Genomic DNA, 13,643 nt, shown 5'->3' with positions numbered 1-13,643 from the left:
AGTAGGAGGACAAGCCTTGATCCTTAGAAGTCTGCTGTCTTTTGTGCTGTGTCCCTCCACAGGTCGTAGATCACACTGCAAGACAACCCATGAGTTCTCACTTCCTTTCGTTTTGAATCATCCACCTCGCCCCCCACCCCTCTGGTATGGACTCCCACAGCCATGTCTGATGGCTGCACACAGGCAATCTCAAAGCTCTCTAGGATATGGGCAGGCAGTAGGTACAGTTTTCACTTCCCTTCTTTGAGTCCTTCCACAGATGGCAGGTTTCCAGAGTCGCCTTCATCCTCGGTTCCCTGTTAAAGTCTGATAAAGTCTCTCTTAAAATATGGCACTAATGACGACGGCAGAACACAGACGCCGGATGGAGTCGGAGAAGCCAGGAACTTGGTAACAACACCTGTCCCCCCCCATACGCCCCAGTTTCCAATCCTGTATGCAGAAGCTTCTTTCTTTCTTGATGTTGGTGGGTGAAATCTTTCCCAGAGGCGTTTTTACGTAAAGCTTTTTGCACTAGATGATTGTTGATTCTACTTGTCTTTTTTTTTAAGTTCATTAATGTGTGGGGAACTCTGGACACACACACACACACACACAATCCATAAGTGCTGCTTAGTTACTCTTCAGAGCTTCTCTTTCCTACTGGTCAATTGGGGCTATCGCGCTTCCCCAGTCCGAGGGGCAGCCTCACCGCGTCACCTGCAGGGGCAGCAGAGTGAACTGCGGACCTCCAGCGCTACGCCCCAGGGAAGGGCCAGTGGATCTCGAGCCCAGCCCGTCTGACCGCCGGGACTCCCACCTCTGGCAGTGGAGGGATGGCCACCTCCTCCGAGTACGGGATCAGGGGACCAGACCAGAGTCAGGTTTGGGGGATGCGAGAGCAGGGGAGAGGTTAGGGAGGAGGATCATTGGACCAGCAAAGAATGTGATCCTGGGGAAAGGAGGTAGAAGAGACGTAGGAAAGCACGTTCTCTTTAATCCCCTCCCCGTGCTGTCGGTAGAGCCCAGGATCTCCTCGTCATAGACGCACACTGCAGCAACACATGCGACCCCGGCAGGCAATACGCACACGCACGCGCGCGCGCACATGCACCCTCACACGCCCCGTCGCGAGTTGCACGCTGCAGACTTCTACCTGACTTTCTGACCCAAAACACCACAACTCTCTGGCCAGACAACGGATTCCAGGGGCCTATAACGGACACCACAGCCCTCGCCCATCCTGAAGCACACACATTCGGGCCCTACCTTGCACCCGGAGGGTGCCGGGAACCACCTAGGGGCAGCCCCGGCAGCTGCCTTATAACTGACTACCTTATCGGCAGTCAGATTAGTCCAAATCTCCAACAAGCTCAAGTAGAGCTAGCCTCGGGCGACCAAGTCAGGTAGGAGATGGAGAAACCTGCGGTGCAAATGAACCGCAAAGAACCGCTACTAAGTCACTATTCGAGGGGCCGCACGTAGCCTCCAACCCTTTACGGAGCCTTTTGGCCCCACCAGCAACCCTGTTTTTCCGTCCAATCCCTGCACTGCTCCCCTCCTCCCCTTCACCCAAATCCCTCAGCGATTTTCCTCCTGGCCCTTCCAGGCCACTTTCTGCCTCCACCCTTTCTCCAGCAGGTTCCCAACATGTGGCCGCGCGTACTCCCTCCGAAAACCTTCCCTCCAAAGGTGCCTCTCTCCATCATTAAATCGTCCTGACCTGGTATTGATTCCCTACATTTTCAGGGTCCACTTGTTCCCCGGAGTCCACTGTCCCTTCCACCGGCGTCCTTCGCTCTAGTTCAAATCCGCTTTCCACGCGCCCCACTTTCCACCCATCTTCCCTCCCGCCGCTCAGGCCAAGGTACGCTCACCATCTACTATACCTCCCACACTGCGCTTTCACACCGCTCCCACCCTACCCGCGGAGACACCCCGCTTTCCCTCTGCGGCTGTTCTCGGCCGGGCGCCCGCACCCGCACCCGCACCCGCACCCGCAGCTCAGCCTCTCCAGCCCGCACCAGCCCGCTCCCCGCCTTCCGAGTCTCTCTCTAGCCGCGCGGTCCTTTTCCCTTTCCTCGACCTCCGCCTCCGGAGCCAGTTCAGCCCTCCTGCTTTGCCGGTCGCCTCCGCTCCGGCATCCCAGTGGCCATCTGCTTTCAAATTGGCCAAGAGGCTCGCCAAGGAGCTGGGCACAGAGGACAGCGGCCAGCCAGATCTCCCGAGCGCCAGCCTCGCCTTCCGCCGGCCAGCCTAGGCTCCCCGGGGCTCAGTGCCCTCGCCCCACCGCCCAACAACCTCACAAACTTACTTGCGGGTCGCCAGGAGGGGGCTGCGGTGAGCGGCGGCGGGCCCAGCCAAAGCGAGTGCGCCCCTCTCGGTGGGGCTGGGCGGCGCGGCACTGGCACTGCGCTCCTGCGGCCGCGCGGTGAATGGGCTCAGCCTGACGCAGCCGGGCTCTGCCTCCGCCGCCGCCGCGCCGCCGAGCGGTTCCAGACATGCTCAGTTCCCCCGCCGGCCCGCGTGGGCCGTACCAAGAGTCAGCCACGGCGGGGGAAACGGAGAGGAACGCGGAGCGACTGCAGCCAGCTGGAGGGTACCACGCTGGAGGCCAAGGAAGAAGGGGGCGCTGTGCCGCTAAAAATAGCTTCCTGCGGAAGCCAGCGCTGGAACTGAAAGCTACACTAGCCCGTTCCGGCGCTTGTGGGTCGAGGTCCAGGGCGCGTATCTGCCTGGGACGGAGACCGCACTTCGGCCCCCACTCGGGGGAAACAGAGCCTTCTTCCCAGGCATCGCAGGTTTCGCCGGAGCTAAGCCCGAGGCTGCCAGGATTCCGGGCTCCTTCCTTCGGTTCTCTGCAAAGAAACGGAGGAAAGTTGGATTAAAGAGATGTAAAAGCTCCGCCACAGGGAATAGACTCAAGACTTCTAGAGAAAAAAGGTTGGGGGATGCCTGGATTTGCAGGAAGGAAAAATGAGGAAAGGACGACGTTCAACAGCCTCCTGGGGTGGTGGGGGTGGGGGCGGGGGGCCGGGAGGCAAAGGGCTGTGTGAGGCAGGTTGAAGGGGACTGTGGAAAGATCTTCCACCACGGAGAATTCTTCTCTGCGCATTTACGACTGCTCATTCCGCAGAATTTTGCATAGTTCGTTGACACACACCCTGACCTTGGTGATTTTGTTCTTGTTATCTGAACTTCCCCACGTTATTTCCGGCCCCGCGTTCGACTTCCACCCTTCCTCTTCTAACCAGGCTTTAAATTGCAACAAGAAAAGGGCGCAAACTAAAGATGGGTGGGTTGCGACACCTAAATTGGAGCCTGTCCCTTTGCTAACCCTTTGTAATGAGGGCTTGGTCCTGTGGCCAAGTTAGCACCAGGATCTCTCCTGGGCACTCCATCAACGTCAGTTGATCTCTCAAAACCATGGCACCGTGGACAAATTGACCACAATATGTCCTTGTTGTTACTGTTGAGTATATTCTACCTCCTTCCTGATAATCTACTTTTGAAATCTTTCTTCCTGAGAGGTACACGTGTTTCCTGGGCTAAATTCACTCCTCATAGCCACCCATACGAGAATCACTATTACTCCCTTTCGACAGATGACGTTGAAGTTCAGAGACATTCATCTCTTGCCTTGAATAATAAAATAGTGTTGACCCAGAGGGTGCCTGACTAGAAACTTCCATGGTTTCCATACAACCTAATGCCCTGAATCAATAGTTTTACCTGAGACGGGGGCTGAAGAAATTGAAGAATTATTCTCTGTAGAGTGCTAAATACTGAAAAATGCTGATTTCGAGTTTTGATCTCTATTATACACCCCTAGCCCCGATTATTTTTTCTGGGCATTTACAGCTTACATTTAGTATATTCTGTTGAAAGTGACTGTTTTCGTTTGTATTCATTCAGAGAGGATTTACTGAGAATCTTCTAAGAGCAATGCATTCACGTGGATGTATTTTGTAAGCTGTCACAGTTTAGCTTCTTTGCTAAAGCTACTTTCTTTTGCCATTGTTACAAACTAGTGAGGTTTTGTGCTGAGTAGGTGCACCTTTTTTCACAGAACTGTAGCTGTATGTGTATATTTGGATAGGGTCGTCTTCCTTCCTAAGTTGCCTCCTTCCCTCTGCACGTACAGTTTGGTGCCATACCCAGCCCCAAATGTTTGATCTTTTACTTGGTAGTCCCCAGCTCCTTGATTCATTTTTTCTTTAGAGTGTGTTTCCAGCAGATGGCATCTCCAGGACTAGAGCCACTTCATAATGACAGTGCCATCTTTGTAGTGTTATATGAGCCATTCATTGGGAAATCAAAATGGAACTTCCTTAGGGTATCAGCACAACTCACTAATTCCTCTCTGACGGTAGTGAAAAAAGATGAAAAATATACTTTGCCTTTCTCCCAGTTGTTTTCCTTCTTCCTTTCCCAGTAATTAAAGTGCCTGTGATTGGACATCTTCCTTCTTCCTTTCCCAGTAATTAAAGTGCCTGTGATTGGACATCTTCCCGCTACAGCATGAGCACTAGGCATAATCATGAAATGGGCAATTGATTTCAAAGTTTAGATTTTTTTATTTCCTACCTAAATACGAAGTTCAAAAACATATTGCATTGCAAACTCTTCACAGCACTCGACACACTCAACTCCAACTACCAGGCAAACAAAGACAGTGCGGTGGCCGTGTCACTCAGAAGAGCAAGGCGTGGGGGCTGATCCAGGGCTCACCATCAGCAGGAACATTGCTCTGTCTCCCACACTTGCTCTCAGCACTGCTTTCAGCGTTGCTTTCATTCTCCACCAGACTGTGTCCACAGTGCAGTTCCAACCCTACACAGAGGACAAGCTTTTGATCTTGCCAAGAAAGCAAAAACCTCATGCACTGATGAGCAGGTCAATCCTTGAAAAAGGACTCGGGTTGGCTGTCCAGAGTCACACAGATGCTCTGGGGGAAGAAACCTTCTCAAAAGGAGGGAAAGTATCCAGTGAGCCAAAGAAGAGAGAGGGGATGCTTTCAAGATAGAAATAGTAGGCGTCAGCCCTGGCTGGCGTAGCTCAGTGGATTGAGCGCGGGCCTGCAAACCAGACGATCGCGGTTCTATTCCCAGTCAGGGCACATGCCTGGGTTGCAAACCAGTTCCTTGCAGGCTAACTACCAGCAGGGGATGCACAAAAGGCAACCATACATTGATGTTTCTCTCCCTCTCTCCTTCCCCTCTAAAAATAAATAAATAAATACAGTCTTAAAAAAAAAATTAAAAAAAAAATAGTAGGCGTCCACACAACCACAGTCTGGCCTGTTTCCCCCCAGACAGAAAAAGGACAGCAATCCCCTAGTGAGATATCTTTTGGGTGGAATTATTCAAGAATAAGCAAAAGAGTAGTAATGCTTTTAAGTGATAGTTCCTGTCCCTTTTTAGGCTCAGATGCTTTGATCTGCCTGCCTAAGGGTAGCAGTCAGTCCCTTCTTTGTTGCTTTTTGCTCCATTTCTGGCCCTGGTTACTTCCAAGGTGGTGCCTCTCACTAATGTCTTCAGATGAGCCCCCAGTCAGCTCAGTCCTGCAGTCCACAACTGCCTCTGTGGGAAAACGTTATTTTCCGTGTTCTTAAAGCTTGTTCTTTCTTTCATGATTTAACATTCTTGATCATTATGGAAAATATTTTATAACTGAGTTGTAAAAATTAACTAAGGCTCCTCTCTTTTGCCTCCAATCTTAAGCCTATAAGGGGGAAATGCTGCTCATCTTATAGTAAATGTATTAATGTCTTTCATAGGGATCACTGCTAGAATGAGTGATCATCACTCCTTTTCTTTGCATTTGGCCCCAAATGTATGAAATTCACTCGTTACATCTTTTAACTGGTTTATCAAAAAAACTAATGCAGTCCAGGCCAAGTGGCTCCGTTGGTTGGAACATCAACCCAATGTGCCAAGGTTGGAGAACTGGTCCCCAGTCAGGACACATACAAGAGTTGGCCAGTGAGTACATGAGTAAGTGAAAGGGCAGGCTGGTGTTCCCCGTTTCTCTCTCCTCCCTCTCCCTCCCTTTCTCTAAAATTAAAAAATTAAAAACAATGAAAAGTAATAATTCAATCAATGCATGAATCACTTCATTTAAGCTGCATTTTATAGTTACATTAAAATCATCCAGTCCGGAACCTCTTCTTCCTTAATCTTCTTCCTCATTGACTTGTTTACACATGGTCTTCTAGGACCTGCTCACTCAGTGTTTGTCACACCCACCTCTTAATCCACATCCCTGGTTATTCCTCTTTTCTCTTTCCAGTTCTTCTTATCCCACCTCAACAGTTTGTTGACCTTCTCTTAAAGCGGGTAGGACTCTCCCACTTGCTTTAGTTACCTATATGCTTGCTTCTCCCCCAACTCCCCAAAACTACAAGTTCATGGAAGATTGGGACTGTGGCAAATTTATATATGTGCGTATTTTTATCTTCAGTGTTCCCTAGATGCCTACTGAAACATTAAAGAATTATAAGGGGAAGGTGAATGTTTGGATCTGCAACAAGAGGACTCATGGGGCATGGGTTAAGTCCCTTGGTATCAGGGAATGTAGAAAAGATGGGGAGGGGATTGGAACTCGAGGTGGGCTGGCACGGGGTAGACACTTTGACTACTTTACCATTTCGGCTAGGGATAGCTCTCTGGTGCCTCTTCTTCCCTTCTTTATGTTTTCTTACCAAACTTCTCTGCCTCAGAATTCCTTCAGCAGGATCTGTATCACACTGCCCCGCAGCTCTGGGTTTCCCAGTATCGTCACTGACCACTGGGCACATTCCCCTTCTATGACACGGAGGCAACCGGCTTCAGACACTTGAGCACCAGTGCATTTCTTTTATACCAAGTTTGTCTTTAGAAAAATCAGGACAAAATTAACTCACAGGAGACTTCTTTAAGAGAAAAAGAAATAGAAAGATGGCTTCACTGAAGAGCTTTTAAAAGCTTGTCTTCTTGATAGCTAATATTTTGTCAATGTTCAAAAAATAATACTATGGAAAATTAAATGGGAGCAATTCAAAGTCACTAATGCCTAAATTATTCTTTAATTTCATGACTATAGAGAAATGTCAAAACAGATCAACCGATGCCATGTACTAAAGACGTAGATGTTCATTTTCCCCTCTCCCTGCACTTCAAGGCTAAAACTGCTCTAGGAAATAGTCATGAGACATTAAGGATGCTCATACTATTTGTGAACCCAGAATGCTTCTTGAGTAAGAGACTTAGCTCTGATGGCACTTTCCTCGGGGAAGAAGGTTGTGGATAATTACGTACTTCAAATGTCAGGCTGCTCTCTTCTTGCCTCTAAATCTAGCACAAACATGACTTAGTGGACAAGCAGCAAGGTCACGAATCAGCTGCAGCTCTTTCCACTTTCCATTAAGTCCAATGCTTCAGTAACAAATGGTTTGCATGTATAATCCCAGATTCTCAACTATTATTAAGAAATTCATGACCAAAATTGTTTCCAAAATTATATTCAATACATTTGAATATAAGGGATTCAAAAAGTGTGTTGGCAATTAATAATAATAGTATGCAACATTTATTAGTACTTCTATGTGTCTCATTCCGTGGTAGGTACTTACTTTGCAAAGTACTTATTATTAACTCTCATAACAATTTAATGAGGTAGTATGTTACTTTGCATCTTTCTGGTTTTCTGTATAGAAATCCAACACAAGCTAGTGTAGATGAAAAAGGAAGTCTTCTGGCACAACAGTGGTGTGAAATATGACTTCCAGAAGGCAGGGAGCTCCTCAGAGCCTCCTGGAGACACTGCCATGATTCTGTCCACTTCTCATCAGCATCTCTCTCTTGCATCAGGTTTATTTTCCCACCTTGCAGATAGCCTTTGTCTACAATTTGCACAGTCCCAGATCCCTCCATTAAATAAAGACAGATTCTACTACATTTGTTTTGGCTTTAAAAATCTCCAGATAACTTATGACTTGCTTCTAAAGAATACAATATGAAAAGGGAAACAGTGGGGAGCCCTGGCAGGTACCACCTCAACCAAGTGATGAAAGTTTACCTCATCAGGGAGGTCACGTGCACATCTCTTACCTTCTGATGCTGTGTGCTAAGGCCACCTCATCTCCACTGAATTATTTGCAAAAAAACTACAATTCTAGTTCTACCATGAGAAAAAGTATCAAACCCACACTGAGGGGCATTCTACAAAACACCTGACCAAGACTCCTCAAACCTGGCAGTCACAAAAAAACAAGGAAAGACTTAGAAACTGTCACAGTCCAGAGGAGACCAAGGAGACTTGACAGATGAATCCAGTGTTGTTTCCTAGACCGGATCCTAGAACAAAAAGAGAAAATTAATGAAAAAAAAAATAGTGGACTCCAGAGTTTAGTTAATAGTAATGAGCCCACATTAGTTTCTTAGTTTTGACAAATGTAAAATGGTAAATGTAGGGGAAACTGGATAAAGGATATACAGGAGCTCTCCATGTTATGTTTACAACTTTCCCATAAACCTAAAATTATTCCAAAATTGAAAAATACATTTAAAAACAACAAAGATAAGAGCCAATATTAATAAAACGAATTCCCAGGGAAAACCCACGATCCCAGACCAATTAACTAGGAGCAGCAGGTAAGGTCGTGTAGCAGGAAAAATGGCCCCGGATGCCACATTTGCTGTTCCGGCCATTCCCAGGGATGAGGCAGACGGAGAGGGATGAGGTGGGTAGTTGGCGGCTGGGAAGGAATCCAACGATGGCAACCACACATGAAAAAGCCAAAGGTCGAGGGACTGAATACCGTATTTCATCAATTCTAAGGTGCACTAGTCCATATTTTACCTTTGATGAAATCGGGATGGGTTTTTCATTTCTTAGTGATATCACTTATGTTTTAGGTGTGATGAAATGTGGTAGTTTGTTTCTGAAGACAGCAAATGATGGGCCCAGAATTCGAACTTAGTTTCTTATTCACTTTTATCTGGACTCCAAATTAATTAATTAATTAATTAATTAATTAATCTATCTATCTTTGACTGTCATTCCCTTTAGGCATCTCTCAATACTGACCATACCACCTTGTACCACAAGTGCTAATCCCATTAGCCCAAACTGCAAAAACCAAAGTGGAAAGGAGACGATGACAAATTTGACCTAAGAATTTGTTTTTCTGATAAAGTTATCACCAAGACCCCATACATAGCTAATTCTGGGCAATTAGGATAGTCAAGAACCAGGATTTCCACTCTTTTACACACATATATATATATATATATATATATGCAATGTTTTAACACTCCATTTCAGAAGGCTCACTTTTATATTTCAGCTCATATTTCATATAGATTGAAGCTAAATTGATTTAAAAAATAAATTTTGTCAATCATATATTAGTTAGTTAATAAGATATAATAAAACCAGGAACCATGAAGATTTATGTTTAATCCCTTTAAAAAATAATGATACCCTATTAGAAAATCTTAAGACAATGACCCAGAGTCTATGTCAAATCAGTTCACAAATTCACAATCATTTACTGTGCATCTGTTATCAGCCAAGAATCATATTAAGCCCTAGTGATATTGTGCTACAAAAAGACAGGCTTGGTTCCTGTTTCCATGGAGCTTTTATAGTATAGTTACAAATGAGGGAGGACTTTAAACATTATGGATGTTCATGGAGCATGTGACCAGAGACTTTAACCTAGTCTAGATGGACAAAAACGGCCTGAGAAAATGGTATTTAAGCTGATACTAGAGAAACAAGCGCAAACCTTTACTAGGCACTTGCTGCGTGCCCGGTGCATTAGGTGCTTTATCCAACCTGACATATTCTTCCAGATGGTTGGTGGCTCATTACACATTCTGATCTCTTTCTAAAGATTTTACTGTAGGAAGAAGTTGAAAGGCTAAAATCCCTTTCTCAAACATCCTTGCAGTTCAAGTGCCACTTATAATTTGAGCTCCACCCATCAGAAGCACTGAGTAGACTGTGACATTGAGACTGAGTACATGGAAGAGACATGATGAACTCGAGACTTGCTGGTCTAGCAGTTGCAGGTATAGCCATGTCTCCCTGATCCTGGAATAACAACTTAGTGTCCTTCTGGTAATGCGATCCCAGCTACAGGGGTGTGATTTGGGAGCTGGGAATCACCACAAAGCCTGCAGGAAACTGCGCCTCCTTTGTGGCAGAAGTAACTGCTCTCCTTATGGGCCTTTCAGTGGGGAGTTGCTCTGAAGTATGATGAGATGGGAAATGTAAAGAATGTGTGGTGGGCTGATTATGCATCACTGTCTTAAAGAGGAGACTCTTTAGATGGAAAAAAAAGTGTAAGAATTTAAATTCTTAGCTCAAGGCATAGCCTGAAAGTTTCTAAAATGACTCTGACAAAGACAATTATCTCATATATAATTGATAGATATATATTAAAGCATCGGATGTGGAATCTAATCTATGGATCTCTGGATTACAGTTTAGTGTGGATTTATGGCCTGAAAACAAAGGGATTGATTGGGAAAATATGTATCCCAAGAATTAAAATGATGACAAATACTTGTGATGACACTTGGAAGAATTATTCCATATTTCCTGAGCACCAAGTTTCACTGCTATTTACACGTCTGCAGAAACCTATCTTTGCCTTACCTACAGCTGCCTAGTCTGAGGGAGTTACCTTAAAAGATAATGATCTCCTTTCATCTGCCTCTCCAACTTTCTCTGCTCTGAACCTACACAGCACAAGTAAAGTCCTAGCCAAGGAAGTGGGGTAAAGTGAGGGAGCAACTTCAAAGCCAACCCACATAAGAGTTCCACCTGCTTAAAGGATACAATATTTGGCCATTTCGAAACTGCATCAGCAAAAATCAGGGGTGTGTGTGTGTGTGTGTGCGCGTGTGTGTTGTGAGGTTGCTAGCCCAGGGAAGAAAGAAGGACACAATTTTCTAATGTAGGGGTGATTATCAGAGAGTCTGCCTTGATCGACTAGCTTGAATAATTTGGAAAGGTTCTAATGATTGTGTTCATTTGTTTAACTAGACCCTCGTCTTAATTATCAACTATACTGAATGAAGTTGAAATGCTAGAAGTTTCTATGTGTAATAGAAAGGAGATCTGAGAAGTCGTGGAGATAAGGATGCTGGAGCGGCATTATCAAGGATCATTGGCTCAGCTACTCCCTAACTATCGGTCCTGGAGAAGACTCAGAAGACCCTTCTTTCATCACATGCTAATTGCATCATTGACTCTTCTCTTTGGCCACAAATGAAGATGGGAGATGCTGACACTGAATAGGTGTCTAGAATTTAACACTGATGAAGGCTTATCAGGGTGGAAGAAGCCAGGTACCAACTTACCCACCAGCGTCAAGGTGGGTGACTATCATAATGGGTGATAGGGATGAAATGATTGTAAAAACTGTGACCCACAGAGACACTAGGAAGTGGCTGGAAGATTGTGGGCTCCTTAGTACTGGAATACCTGGGTAACCCACTAGGGCCCTACTTAATCTATACAGCCAGGGTAGCTTTTGTTGAAGGTAGACCTGACTTAAATCATCACAATGGAGGATCATGGCTCCCCTCCTGATATAGAGACTTGAGTTAGAGCCCATGAATCTGAGTAAGTTCAGAGTGGGATCCTCTATCACAAGTACTTGACTTTTTCTTGTAGCCTTCTCCTGCAGGACCTGCAATTACTTACCAGATCAACTGTCTCTGGGGAAAATGGAAGTACCCAGACCTTTCTGGAGATTTTTGCATTCTAATTCTAATCCAGAGTGTCACTGGGTCCACTGGCAGTTGATAAATAGCAATTGTGTGCTGAGTTAATGCCACTGGGATTCAGTGGTTTTGCAAATCCGTTCTACATTTAATCCCCCCATTCCTGAGTTTATACTTGGAATATATATATATTATATATATACATATATATAATATATATATACACTCAATAACTGTTATTGACTCCCCGACATTGTCATGAATGCTTTTAAAGTAGAAAGTCCCTTCCTCACCCCCACAAAAAACAAGCAAAAAAATCCCCCCAAATCCTAAACCTCACAATCCCTAGAGAAATTACAGGTAGTGAGCCAAAACTATATTGCATTCCCAGGGGGAGTCACAGAGAAAAATGCTACCACCAAATATTTGAAAATTGCGAGGGCAGTGACTGCAATCACATCCTCCATTTTGCTCACCTGTTTAATTTAGGCACAAGCTCTATGGATCCTGGAAAAAGAAGATTCTCAAAAGCCTAATTAGGTGATTAAACCAGTTGCAGTTGATTTTCCAAAGGTGACCTCATTACTATAACAACTCATGACTGCCTCTGATCCTCAGTATGCAGCTATTTATGGGCCAGATGTGTCGTTCATTGTATTCACAAACACAGAGCCCCAGGAGGTATGTGAGCTCACCTTCACTTGAGAGAAAAGCAGTACAATTTACTGTCACATCTCAGACAAGATCACTTCTGGTTCTGTGCCACAATACAGAGGTGGGCAAAATGGGTGTATAGCTGCTGTGCAGATTATGACTATAGTAATAGCTCCATTAGCTCCAGAAGAATAAACTCCATGTTTTGCACACTCACAACTGTAAACCTCCTTTTTCCCACCCCCTGTATACAATCCAGAGTCCCCTTAAGTCATCATTTCCCAAATTTTATGCTGAACAACTAAACTGATGGCACTCTCCTAGGAGAATCTGGTGATCATAAAATACTAGGGACACTAGTTATACAACAAGATGTATAGTTTATAGACAGATTCAGATAAAAATTCCATACATGTACATATATATGTATGTATGTACTGGATTGGCCAAAAAGTTTCTTTAATTTTTCTTCTATAACATGGCTCCAGTCACACTTAGTTGTCTTTGACTTCATTCAAAACAGTTTTGTTAGATTGTATTATAACAGCTATCACATCAGCATGCATTTAAAAAGCTTATCAACCCTGGCTGGTATAGCTCAGTGGATTGAGCGCGGGCCTGTGAACCAGATGATCGTGGTTCGATTCCCAGTCAGGGCACATGCCTGGGTTGTAGGCCAGTTCCCAGCAGGGGCCAGTTCCCAGCAGGGGATGCACAAGACACAACCATACATTGATGTTTCTCTTCTTCTCTCCTTCCCTTCCCCTCTAAAGATAAATAAATAAAATATTTTTTTAAAAAAAGCTTATCAAAATTGCTGAATTGTTGTGTAGCCATTTGAATATTGAACTGGAAGAAAATAGGCAACATTTTTGGCACATTATGCTGTTATTTCAAAGGTAAAATGGTAAAAACACAATGAAACACAAAAAAACTTTATGCAGTGTGTGGAGAAGGTGCTGTGATGAATCACGTCAGGAGTGGTTTGAAAAGTTTCATGCTGGAAATTTTTCACTGGACAATGCTCCACACTCATGTAGACCAGCTGAAGTTGATAGTGATTAAATTGAGACATTAATTAAGAGTAATCAATGTTATACCACATAGGAGACAGCTGGCATACTCAAAATATTCAAATCAATAAAGTTATTGGTGAAAATGAAAAATGCATCTTTTATTTTATGGAAAAAACCATATGGACTTTTTGGCCAAGCCAATACTTGTTATTCAGTTTTTTAAAATTTAATGTTGCTCTTCATAACTAGAGTATATATGTTCCAGGGGAGCAGG

At 44.7% G+C, this 13,643-nt stretch overlaps 1 protein-coding gene across 2 annotated transcripts in view; it reads right to left on the bottom strand.

Moving 5' to 3' along the window:
* OXR1 (oxidation resistance 1) overlaps positions 1 to 2,349 on the bottom strand; it is a 367,132-nt gene extending 364,783 nt beyond the window's left edge. For both annotated transcript variants that reach the window (XM_037048379.1, XM_037048382.1), the window contains exon 1: positions 2,294 to 2,349. The gene's annotated coding sequence lies outside the window, so the exon portion shown is untranslated. The remainder of the gene's footprint in view (positions 1 to 2,293) is intronic.
* Positions 2,350 to 13,643: the final 11,294 nt, after the last annotated feature.

This window comes from Sturnira hondurensis, unplaced genomic scaffold (assembly GCF_014824575.4).
Source record: "Sturnira hondurensis isolate 20B ecotype Veracruz unplaced genomic scaffold, ASM1482457v3 Scaffold0006413, whole genome shotgun sequence".
Taxonomy (NCBI): domain Eukaryota; kingdom Metazoa; phylum Chordata; class Mammalia; order Chiroptera; family Phyllostomidae; genus Sturnira; species Sturnira hondurensis.
This window is presented reverse-complemented; position numbering and strand designations above follow the sequence as displayed.